The 12,341-nt window shown below is 40.5% G+C and overlaps 1 non-coding gene across 1 annotated transcript; it reads right to left on the reverse strand.

Annotated features, from left to right (window-relative positions):
• Positions 1–11,907: 11,907 nt before the first annotated feature.
• Positions 11,908–12,014, reverse strand: LOC130972307 (small nucleolar RNA R71). Its single transcript, XR_009083495.1, has one exon. It is a non-coding gene; the product is annotated as a small nucleolar RNA R71 (small nucleolar RNA).
• Positions 12,015–12,341: the final 327 nt, after the last annotated feature.

A 12,341-nucleotide genomic window follows, 5' to 3' on the forward strand; every position in this document is an offset into this window, starting at 1 on the left:
GCAAAGAAAGGAAGCATGAGAATTGAGCTTTGGAAATTTCCGCATGGGCGCGTGCGCGCACCTGGCGCGTCCGCGCGGATAGAGCAACGTGAAGCCGAAGCCAAGAGCCAAGCCACGAGCCGGCTTGAGTAGCGGCCAAGCCATGATCTTCATGGGCGCGCACGCGTACATCACGCCTCCGCGCACATTACAAGACACCTCGGTGGCGCGCGCGCGTACTTTGCGCGTGCGCGCCGATTTGCGAATATGATTTTTTTTAAGAAGTCACGTGACTTAGGCGTGGAGGTAGTTAAGAATCCCACTTTTGGGGAAATGCCTTGGCGGGAAAAGCTTAAGAAGACCAAAGGAGCAAGGGTTGAAGACACTTAGTTCATTTTCTAGATTTTAGATATTTTTGGGGGATAGTTGGTTACATTTTTGGGAGAAGAAGAGGGAGATTCCAAGCTTTTCACTAGGGTTCATCTTCATCCAATTTCTGAATTTTCAATCACTTTTTGGTGAGATCCATTACAATTCTCACTCCACTTTGTTCATGTCATAGATTTTCTTCTCCAATTTAAAGTAGTAGTTGTAATTGATCAATTCTCATAGATCTAGAATTCAACTTTGTAATTTTGGATTTCATCAATACTTTGAGAATTTGATTTTCATTGTTACTCTTTGATACTTGTGTTAGATCCTTGTGTTGCAATACTTTCAATTCTACTTTTCTTCTCATTTTACTATGACTTTCTTTCTTGCTCATCACATGTTTGATAAAATGTCAACATTAGTTATGGAGTAGAAATTTCTCACTTGGCATAGGGTTTGGTTATTAGAAGAAGTTGAATAGTTGTGTTAATGATTGATTTGGAATTAGGGATTGCTAATTGGCTTGGAGTGCACTAAAGCTAGATTCCCATGAGGTGAAGCTAGGACTTGTGACTCGAGTTGATTGCTTTCATTTGACTTTCCTCTACACCTAGGGGATAACTAAATGAAGCAAGGCCTAATTGTTGTCATCATTGAATGGACTATAAGGATAGAATTTCTAATGCCAACCCTAAGCCAATTCTTTTGATGATTGATTGTTTGTTTCTCATTACTTTGCTAAAACCTTCAAAGAAATCCAACAAGGCTTGCTAAATCAATAAGATGCACACTTTGGTAATTCCAAGGGAGGACGACTCGGGAGACTAGTACTCTCGGATATAGATTGTAGGATTGTTTGGTGCGAGATTTAAGTGTCGATTAGACTATACTCACGATCATGTTCACCTTTGAATTCTAATTCGGCATGCTAAATTTCGTTCATCAAAATGGCGCCGTTGCCGGGGAATATTGCCTAGTGTGCCATGTTATTGTTTGGATTAAGCGTGTATATATGTACATAGTTACACTTCATTGTAAATTGTTCAAGTGACTAACCCCTCATCGTTACCATGAATTTTATTTCTCCTTCATTGCATGACGCGTTCACAACCGAATCCGAGCTTAGTCCCTTTTGATCCGGAAATAGAACGAACTTTGTTTCATGTTAGACAAGCTCGGAGGTGGCTAAAGTTTGGGAAAGGTGAAGAGGTTTTCACCACCTCAACCACCTTACTAGAAGTGAACATTGAACCGTCACTCAAAGAAAGCATTAATCATACTCCCATCAATCTCACTAACAATTCTTCTTTTGTTTTAGGTACTAATACCATGGATGCTCCGAGGAGAGTTACCATCAAGGAAGCGGGTGCACTGGATTATGTCCTTCAACCCCTTCATGTAACTCACCCCAACTTGAATGCAAACTTTGAATTGAAGACCACTTTGATCAACCTCCTACCCAAGTTTCACGGGCTTCCCGCACAAGACCCTATTCGACATCTCAAGGACTTCCATCGCATATGCTCGACTACTAGACGGGAAGGGTCCGATGAAGTTGCTATATGGTTGTTTGCTTTCCCTTTCTCTCTTGAGGACAGGGCTAAATAATGGTTCTACACCCTCTCTAGTGAAGTTACCTCCGATTGGGACCTACTTAGAAGGGGATTCTTGGATAAATTCTTGCCCCCGGAAAAGATGGATAGGCTAAGGAAGGAAATGTCTTGTATTGTGCAAGGTGAGACGGAACCACTCTATGAGTATTGGGAACGGTTTCGCAAACTACTAGATGCATGCCCTAATCACATGATCGACACTCAAGTATTGCTTGGATACATATGTCAAGGGATGCGAGAGCAAGATAGAACCCTCTTGGACACTTCTAGCAATGGTTCTTTGTCCAAATATAAAACCGCGGAGGAGGCATGGCAACTTATTATTGACTTAGCCGAATCCAATCAACATATGAGGTGAAGAGTCAACCGTCCAAGGACCGTGAACGAGGTATCAACTAGTAGTGAAACCACCGCTCTAACTCAATCCTTGAATGAGATGACATCCATCTTGAGGCAACTCCAATTGAACCAACAACAACCACAACAACCTCAATCATATCAACAACACCCTCCACCACTTCAACAACACAACCAACAATTGGTCCCTCAAAAAGTATGTGGCATTTGCTCTTGCTACTCTCACTACACGGATGAGTGCCCAAGCCTTCAAGAAGACAACACCTTGGTGGCTACCCATAATTTCTATGACCGCCCCAATCAAGGGTACTACCAAGGCGGTAATCCTAACCAAGGGCTTCCTTATCAAGGAGGAGGCTACAACCAAGGAAGTGGACACAATAATCAAAATTGGAGAGACAATCATCAACAAGGGAATAGGGACAACAACAACAATGGAGGAGGTCAAAGATGGAGCAACAACTCACAAAATTTCTCACAAAACCGACCATACAACTCACAAAATTAACCATATAACCAAAAAAACCCACAAAGAAACTACCAAACATATCAACCACCACATCAAAGACCACCACCCAACCAATCACAAATTCCTCAACTCACATATGCAACCACCCCCTCCAATCAAGACGAAACACTCCGGACCATTATCCAAGGCCAAAAGGAACTACAAAACACACTTGCTTCCGGCCTCACCGGCCTCACCTCTACACTACAAGCTCTTCTTGCACGCATGGATACACCATCAACTCCCACTCCTCAACCCCTGATGAGCGGATAATTTATACGCTTTTTGGCATTGTTTTTAGTATGTTTTTAGTATGATTTAGTTAGTTTTTAGTATATTTTTATTAGTTTTTAGTTAAAATTCACTTTTCTGGACTTTACTATGAGTTTGTGTGTTTTTCTGTGATTTCAGATATTTTCTGACTGAAATTGAAGGTTCTGAGCAAAAATCTGATTCAGAGACTGAAAAGGACTGCAGATGCTGTTGGATTCTGACCTCCCTGCACTCGAAGTGGATTTTCTAGAGCTACAGAAACCCAATTGGCGCGCTCTCAACGGCGTTAGAAAGTAGACATCCTGGGCTTTCCAGCAATATATGATAGTTTATACTTTGCCCAAGATTTGATGGCCCAAACCGGCGTTCAAAGTCACCCTCAGGAATTCCAGCGTTAAACGCCAGAACTGGCATAAAAGCTGGAGTTAAACGCCCAAACTGGCATAAAAGCTGGCGTTTAACTCCAGAAAAGGTCTCTACATGAAAATGCTTCAATGCTCAGCCCAAGCACACACCAAGTGGGCCCGGAATTGGATTTTTCTGTCATTTACTCATTTCTGTAAACCTTAGGATACTAGTTTACTATTAATAGGACCTTTTGACATTGTATCTGTACCTCATGATATTTTACACGTTTCTTTGTGTACATTCCACGGCATGAGTCTCTAAACCCCATGGTTGGGGGTGAGGAGTTCTGCTGTGTCTTGATGGATTAATGCAATTACTACTGTTTCTTATTCAATCATGCTTGCTTCCATTCTAAGATATCACTTGCTCTTAACCCAGATGAATGTGATGATCCGTGACACTCATCATCATTCTCAACTATGAACATGTGCCTGACAACCACCTCTGTTCTACTTTAGATTGAGTAGATATCTCTTGGATTCCTTAACCAGAATCTTCGTGGTATAAGCTAGAACTGATGGCGGCATTCAAGAGAATCCGGAAGGTCTAAACCTTGTCTGTGGTATTCTGAGTAGGATTCAATGACTGAATGACTGTGACGTGCTTCAAACACCTAGCAGGCGGGGCGTTAGTGACAGACGCAAAAGGATCGATGGATTCTATTCCGGCCTGACCGAGAACCGACAGCTGATTAGCCATGCTGTGACAGAGCATAGGAACATTTTCACTGAGAGGATGGGAGGTAGCCACTGACAACGGTGAAATCCTACATACAGCTTGCCATGGAAGGAGCTTTGCGTGTTTGATGAAGAAGACAGTAGGAAAGCAGAGATTCAGAAGATGGAGCATCTCCAAAGCCTCAACCTATTCTCCATTACTGCAAAACAAGTACCTATTTCATGTTCTTTTGCTTTTCACAATCAATCCTGATAATTTCTGATATCCTGACTAAGATTTACAAGATAACCATAGCTTGCTTCAAGCCGACAATCTCCGTGGGATCGACCCTTGCTCACGCAAGGTATTACTTGGACGACCCAGTGCACTTGCTGGTTAGTTGTGCGGGATTGCAAAAGTGTTATTGCAATTTCGTGCACCAAGTTTTTGGCGCCGTTGTCGGGGATTGTTCGAGTTTGGACAACTGACGGCTTATCTTGTTGCTTAGATTATGACTGTTTTATTTTTGTTGGTTTAGAGTCTTTTAGTTGAGTCTAGTTTCATATTTTAAGTTTGGTGTCAATTGCATGCTTTTGTTTTTCTTTTAATTTTTCGAATTTGCATGTCTTTAGTCTCTTTTTGATTCATAAAAATTCTAAGTTTGGTGTCCTCTTTGTGTTTTTCCTTTAAAATTTTCGAAAATTAGTGTTTGATTTTCTAAAAATTTTAAGTTTGGTGTCTTTTTGTGGTTTTTCTCTTTCCTCTTTTCAAAAATCAAATCTTTTTCATAAAAATTTTTCAATCATATCTTTTTAATTGCTATTTTCAAAATCTTTTTAATTAACTGATTGATTTAGTTCTCAATTTGCTTTGATCTTGTTTTCTTTTTTATTTTCGAATTTTTTACTTTAATTTCCTTTTGTTTTATTTTAATTTTTCGATTAAATTCAAAAAAAAAACAAAATTTATCTGTTTGCAATCATCATCATTTCCCTTTTGTCCATCATGGACCTAAGAGGGATTGATCAGTCCAAAAGGACTCTGGGGTCATATGCTAACCCCATTACAGCTGCATATGAGAGTAGCATCTGTACACCTCCCATCAAAGCAAGCAGCTTTGAGCTAAATCCTCAACTCATTATCATAGTGCAGCAAAATTGCCAGTATTCCGGTCTTCCACAGGAAGAACCTACTGAGTTTCTGGCACAGTTCTTACAAATTGCTGACACAGTACATGATAAAGAGGTAGATCAGGATGTCTACAGACTATTACTGTTTCCATTTGCTGTAAAAGATCAAGCTAAAAGGTGGTTGAATAACCAACCTACAGCAAGCATAAAGACATGGAAACAGTTATCAGACAAATTCCTGAATCATTTTTACCCTCCAAAGAGGATGACACAGCTAAGGCTGGACATCCAAGGCTTTAAACAAGAGGATAATGAATCCCTTTATAATGCCTGGGAGAGGTATAGAGGTATGCTTAGAAAATGCCCCTTTGAAATGTTTTCAGAGTGGGTACAGTTAGACATCTTCTACTATGGGCTCACAGAAAAAGCTCAGATGTCTTTAGACCACTCAGCTGGTGGATCTATACACATGAGGAAGACAATTGAAGAAGCTCAAGAGCTTATAGACACTGTTGCTAGAAACCAATACTTATATTCTAGCAATGAGTTCGTTCCAAAGGAGGAAGTCATGGCATTAGTCACTGATCCTAATCCTCAAGAACAGATGAATGAGCTTAATCAACAATTGCTCCTGATGACAGAATAGTTAGCAGAATTTAAAGAAATGCTCCATGATACTAAGGTTGCTAACAAGAACATAGAACTGCAGTTGAATCAAGCAAAACAGCAAATATCTAAACAGATAACAGAGGAATGTCAAGCAGTTCAACTGAGGAGTGGGAAGACACTGAATACCTCTGTTCAAAAGAGCAGAAAGCCAAACAAGGAACAATTGACAGAGGATAACCAAACCACTATTCAAAATCCCTCTGAGGACAGTAAGAGCCCAGAGAGGAAGGTTATTGGCGTTCAAATGCCAGAAAGGGAAGGAAAGCTGGCGTTAAACGCCCATTCCTTGCCCAGTTCTGGCGTTCAAACGCCAGAAAAGGGGGAAAAGTTGGCGTTAAACGCCCAAGTTCCACCCAATCCTGGCGTTCATACGCCAAGGGAGGATCAGACACTTGAGAGTGCTGACAGTAATCCCTCTAACAAGGCTTCTTCAACCACTTCTGTAAGGAATAAACCTGCAGCATCTAAGGTTGAAGAATATCAAGCCAAGATGCCTTATCCTCAGAAACTCCGCAAAGCGGAACATGATAAGCAATTTGCCCGCTTTGCAGACTATCTAAGGACTCTTGAAATAAAGATTCCGTTTGCAGAGGCACTTGAGCAAATACCTTCTAATGCTAAGTTCATGAAAGAGATCTTAAGTCATAAGAAGGATTGGAGAGAAACTGAAAAAGTGTTTCTCACTGAAGAATGCAGTGCAGTCATTCTGAAAAGCTTACCAGAAAAGCTTCAAGATCCTGGAAGCTTTATGATACCATGCACATTAGAGGGCGCTTGCACCAATACTGCCCTATGTGATCTTGGAGCAAGCATCAATCTAATACCTGCATCCACTATCAGAAAGCTTGGGTTGACTGGGGAAGTCAAACCAACCAGGATATGCCTTCAACTTGCTGATGGCTCCATTAAACACCCATCAGGCATAATAGAGGACATGATTGTCAAGGTTGGGCCCTTTGCCTTTCCAACTGACTTTGTGGTGCTGGAAATGGAGGAGCACAAGAGTGCAACTCTCATTCTAGGAAGACCTTTCCTAGCAACTGGATGAACTCTCATTGATGTGCACAAAGGGGAAGTAACCCTAAGAGTCAATGAGGATGAGTTCAAGTTGAATGCTGTGAAAGCTATGCAGCATCCAGACACACCAAATGACTGCATGGGCGCTGACATTATTGACTCTCTGGTAGAAGAGATCAATATGGCTGAAAGCCTAGAATCAGAGCTTGAGGACATCTTCAAAGATGCTCAACCTGATCAAGAAGAACTAGAGGAATCAAAGGAATTTTCGAAAATTCCTCAGGAAGAGAATAAACCTCCAAAACCTGAACTCAAACCTCTACCACCATCCCTGAAGTATGCATTTCTGGGAGAGGGTGAAACTTTTCCAGTGATTATAAGCTCTGCTTTAAATCCACAGGAAGAGGAAGCACTGATTCAAGTGCTAAGGACACACAAGACAGCTCTTGGGTGGTCCATAAGTGATCTCAAAGGCATTAGCCCAGCTAGATGCATGCACAAGATCCTGTTGGAGGATAATGCCAAACCAGTGGTTCAACCACAAAGGAGGCTAAATCCAGCCATGAAGGAGGTAGTGCAGAAAGAGGTCACTAAATTACTAGAGGCTGGGATTATTTATCCTATTTCTGATAGCCCCTGGGTGAGCCCTGTCCAAGTTGTCCCCAAGAAGGGAGGCATGACAGTGGTTCATAATGAAAAAAATGAACTGGTTCCTACAAGAACAGTCACAGGGTGGCGTATGTGTATTGACTACAGAAGGCTCAATACAGCCACCAGAAAGGATCATTTTCCTTTACCATTCATAGACCAAATGCTAGAAAGACTAGCTGGTCATGATTATTACTGCTTTTTGGATGGCTATTCAGGCTACAACCAAATTGCAGTAGATCCTCAGGACCAAGAAAAAACAGCATTTACCTGCCCTTCTGGCATGTTTGCTTACAGAAGGATGCCTTTTGGTCTGTGCAATTGATGAGCGGATAATTTGTACGCTTTTTGGCATTGTTTTTAGTATGTTTTTAGTAGTTTTAGTTGAGTTCTTAGTATATTTTTATTAGTTTTTAGCTAAAATTCACTTTTCTGGACTTTACTATGAGTTTGTGTGTTTTTCTGTGATTTCAGGTATTTTCTGGCTGAAATTGAGGGATCTGAGCAAAAATCTGATCCAGAGACTCAAAAGGACTACAGATACTGTTGGATTCTGACCTCCCTGCACTCGAAGTGGATTTTCTGGAGCTACAGAAGCCCAATTGGCGCGCTCTCAACGGCGTTGGAAAGTAGACATCCTGGGCTTTCCAGCAATATATGATAGTCCATACTTTGCCCAAGATTTGATGGCCCAAACCGGCATTCAAAGTCACCTCAAGAAATTCCAGCGTTAAACGCCGGAACTGGCACCTAAATGGGAGTTAAACGCCCAAACTGGCATAAAAGCTGGCGTTTAACTCCAAGAAGAGTCTCTACATGAATATGCTTCATTGCTCAGCCCAAGCACACACCAAGTGGGCCGGAAGTGGATTTTTATGTCATTTACTCATCTCTGTACACCCTAGGCTACTAGTTTTCTATAAGTAGGACCTTTTACTATTGTATTTTCATCTTTGGATTATTTTTAGATCCTTTGATCATCTTTGGACGTCTAGTTCTTAGATTATTGGGAGGCTGGCCTCACGGCCATGCCTAGACCTTGTTCTTATGTATTTTCAACGGTGGAGTTTCTACACACCATAGATTAAGGTGTGGAGCTCTGCTGTACCTCGAGTATTAATGCAATTACTATTGTTCTTCTATTCAATTCCGCTTGTTCTTTGTCCAAGATATCACTTGTTCTTCAACATGATGAATGTGATGATCCGTGACACTCATCATCATTCTCACTCATGAACAAGGTGACTGACAACCACTCTTGTTCTACAAGCATCCGAGGCTTAGTGAATATCTCTTGGATTCCTGATACACGATGCATGGTTGATCGCCTGACAAACGAGTGCTCGCTTGACAAACGAGCCAGCCATTCCGTGAGATCAGAGTCTTCGTGGTATAGGCGAGAACTGATGGCGGCATTCAAGAGAATCCGGAAGGTCTAACCTTGTCTGTGGTATTCTGAGTAGGATTCAATGATTGAATGACTGTGACGTGCTTCAAACTCCTAGCAGGCGGAGCGTTAGTGACAGACGCAAAAGGATCGATGGATTTTATTCCGGCCTGACCGAGAACCGACAGCTGATTAGCCATATGCTGTGACAGAGCATGGGAACATTTTCACTGAGAGGATGGGAGGTAGCCACTGACAACGGTGAAACCCTACATGAGCTTGCCATGGAAAGGAGTAAGAAGGATTGGATGAAGACTGTAGGAAAGCAGAGAGACGGAAGGGAAGGCATCTTCATACGCTTATCTGAAGCTCTCACCAATGATATACATAAGTATCTCTATCTTTATCTTTATGCCTTATTCGTTTATCACTATACCCAATTGAGTCTGCCTGACTGAGATTTACAAGGTGACCATAGCTTGCTTCATACCAACAATCTCCGTGGGATCGACCCTTACTCGCGTAAGGTTTATTACTTGGACGACCCAGTGCACTTGCTGGTTAGTTGTGCGGAGTTGTGTTTATGCCATGGTAATGAGCACCAAGTCTTTGGAGCCATTACTAGGGATTATTTGAGCTGTGAAAAGTATTGATCACAATTTCGTGCACCAAGTTTTTGGCACCGTTGCCGGGGATTGTTTGTGTATGGACAACTGACGGTTCATCTTGTTGCTTAGATTAGGTATTTTTTTTCTTCAGAGTTCTTAAGAATGAATTCTAGTGTTTCATGATGATCTGTTGAAGTCTGGCTGGCTGAGAAGCCATGTCTAATTTTATTGGACCGAGGTTTCAACTAATCATCACAATAGCTTGTTGATTTCTATCAATCTTGCTATTGGAGCAATGATCTGCTAAGGCTTGGCTGGCCATTGGCCATGTCTAGTGTTTTGGACCGAAGCTTTCTTTGAAAGCTTGGCTGGCTGTGAAGCCATGTCTAATTCCTGGACCGGAGTCTTAGACTAGCATTGCAATGATTCCTGGAATCCAAATTAAGAATTCTGAAACCTTTATCTTCTATTTTCATATAATTTTCGAAAAAGCACAAAAAAAAATTCACAAAATCATAAAAAACCAAAAATATTTGATGTTTCTTGCTTGAGTCTAGTGTCTCATCTTAAGTTTGGTGTCAATTGCATACTTTCATTCATGTGTCTTAAGGATCTTCAAGTAATTCTTGATGATTTCTTACTCTGATCTTTGAATTCTTTTGACTTGAGTGTTTATGTGTCTCATATAGTGTCAGTAGTATACAAACTGCTAAGTTTGGTGTCTTGCATGCATTGTTATTTGATTCTTGTTGCATTTTGATTATTAAAAATCCAAAAATATTTTTAATTTGTGTCTTTTCAAGTCAATAATACAGAGAATTAAAGATTCAGAACATACTGCAGAGGAATTATACAGAAAAAGCTGGGCATTCAAAAATGCCCAGGGAAGAAGACAGACTGGCGTTTAAACGCCAGCCAGGGTACCTGGTTGGGCGTTTAACGCCCAAAAAGGTAGCATTTTGGGCGTTAAACGCCAGAATGGATACCATTCTGGGCGTTTAACGCCAGGATGGCACAAGGGGGAAGATTTTGTTTTCAAATCAATTTTTTTTCAAGTTTTCAAGGTTTTTCAAAATCAAATCTTTTTCAAATCATATCTTTTCAATCAAATATTTTCAAAATCAATCTCTTTCCTTTTTCAAAGATACTTACTAACAATTAATGATTTGATTGAACATCTCAAGTTTGTTGCCTTTTCTGTTGAGAAAGGTTTAATGTTTGAATCATATCTTTTCTTGTTAGGCAAGTCATTAATTTTCAAAATCAAATCTTTTAAAAATTGTTTTCAAAACATATCTTTTAAAATTGTTTTCAAATCAAATCTTTTTAAAATGTTTTTCAAATCATATCTTCTCAATCACATCTTTTTAAAACCAATCATATCTTTTTAATCACATCTTTTTCAAAATAAGTTTTCAATCAAATCTTCTTAACTTCTAATTTCAAAATCTTTTTCAAAAATCACTTGATTTCTTTTCCACTTTGAATTTTCAAAAATTATCAATCAATTTTTCAAAATGTTTTTGACATCTTTTTAATTAATTTTCGAAAATTCTCTTCCCTTCCTCCCACATCCTTCTATTTATGGAGTACTACTCCTTCTTAATGCACAATTCGAACTCTATCTAATCAAGTTCGAATTCTTCTACCTCCTTCTTCTATTTTTCTTTACCTCTGACACCTCAAGGAATCTCTATACTGTGACATAGAGGATTCCACATTTTCTTGTTCTCTTCTCTTTCATATGAGCAGGAACAAAGACAAAGGCATTCTTGTTGAGGCTGACCCTGAACCTGAAAGGACCTTGAAGCGAAAGCTAAGAGAAGCTAAGGCACAACTCTCTGTAGAGGACCTAACCGAATTCTTCAAAGAAGAAGAACCCATGGCAGCCGAAACAACAACAATGCCAACAATGCAAGGAAGGTGCTGGGTGACTTTACTGACTCCCAATTTCTATGGGAGAAGCATCTCTATCCCTGCCATTGGAGCAAACAAATTTGAGCTTAAGCCTCAATTAGTTTCTCTAATGCAACAGAATTGCAAGTTCCATGGACTTCCAATGGAAGATCCTCATCAGTTTTTAGCTGAGTTCTTGCAAATCTGTGACACAGTCAAGACTAATGGGGTTGACCCTGAGGTCTACAGACTGATGCTATTCCCTTTTGCTGTAAGAGACAGAGCTAGAATATGGTTGGACTCACAACCTAAAGATAGCCTGGACTCTTGGGAAAAGCTAGTCAATGCCTTCTTGGCAAAGTTCTTTCCACCTCAAAAATGGAGTAAGCTTAGAGTGAAGTCCAAACCTTCAGACAGAAGGATGGAGAATCCCTCTATGAAGCTTGGGAAAGATACAAACAATTAATCAGAAAATGTCCTTCAGACATGCTTTCTGAATGGAGCATCATAGGTATTTTCTATGATGGTCTCTCTGAACTATCCAAGATGTCTTTGGATAGCTCTGCTGGAGGATCTCTTCACCTGAAGACGCCTACAGAAGCTCAAGAGCTCATTGAAATGGTTGCAAATAACCAATTCATGTACACTCTGAAAGGAATCCTGTGAACAATGGGACAAGTCAGAAGAAAGGAGTTCTTGAGATTGATGCTCTGAATGCCATACTGGCTCAGAATAGATATTGACTCAACAAGTCAATTGATTTCTCAAAGTCTGTCTGGAATGCAAAATGCACCTGGCAGTACTAAGGATGCTTCATCT

The sequence above is a fragment of the Arachis stenosperma genome, chromosome 3 (genome assembly GCF_014773155.1).
Source record: "Arachis stenosperma cultivar V10309 chromosome 3, arast.V10309.gnm1.PFL2, whole genome shotgun sequence".
Lineage (NCBI taxonomy): Eukaryota > Viridiplantae > Streptophyta > Magnoliopsida > Fabales > Fabaceae > Arachis > Arachis stenosperma.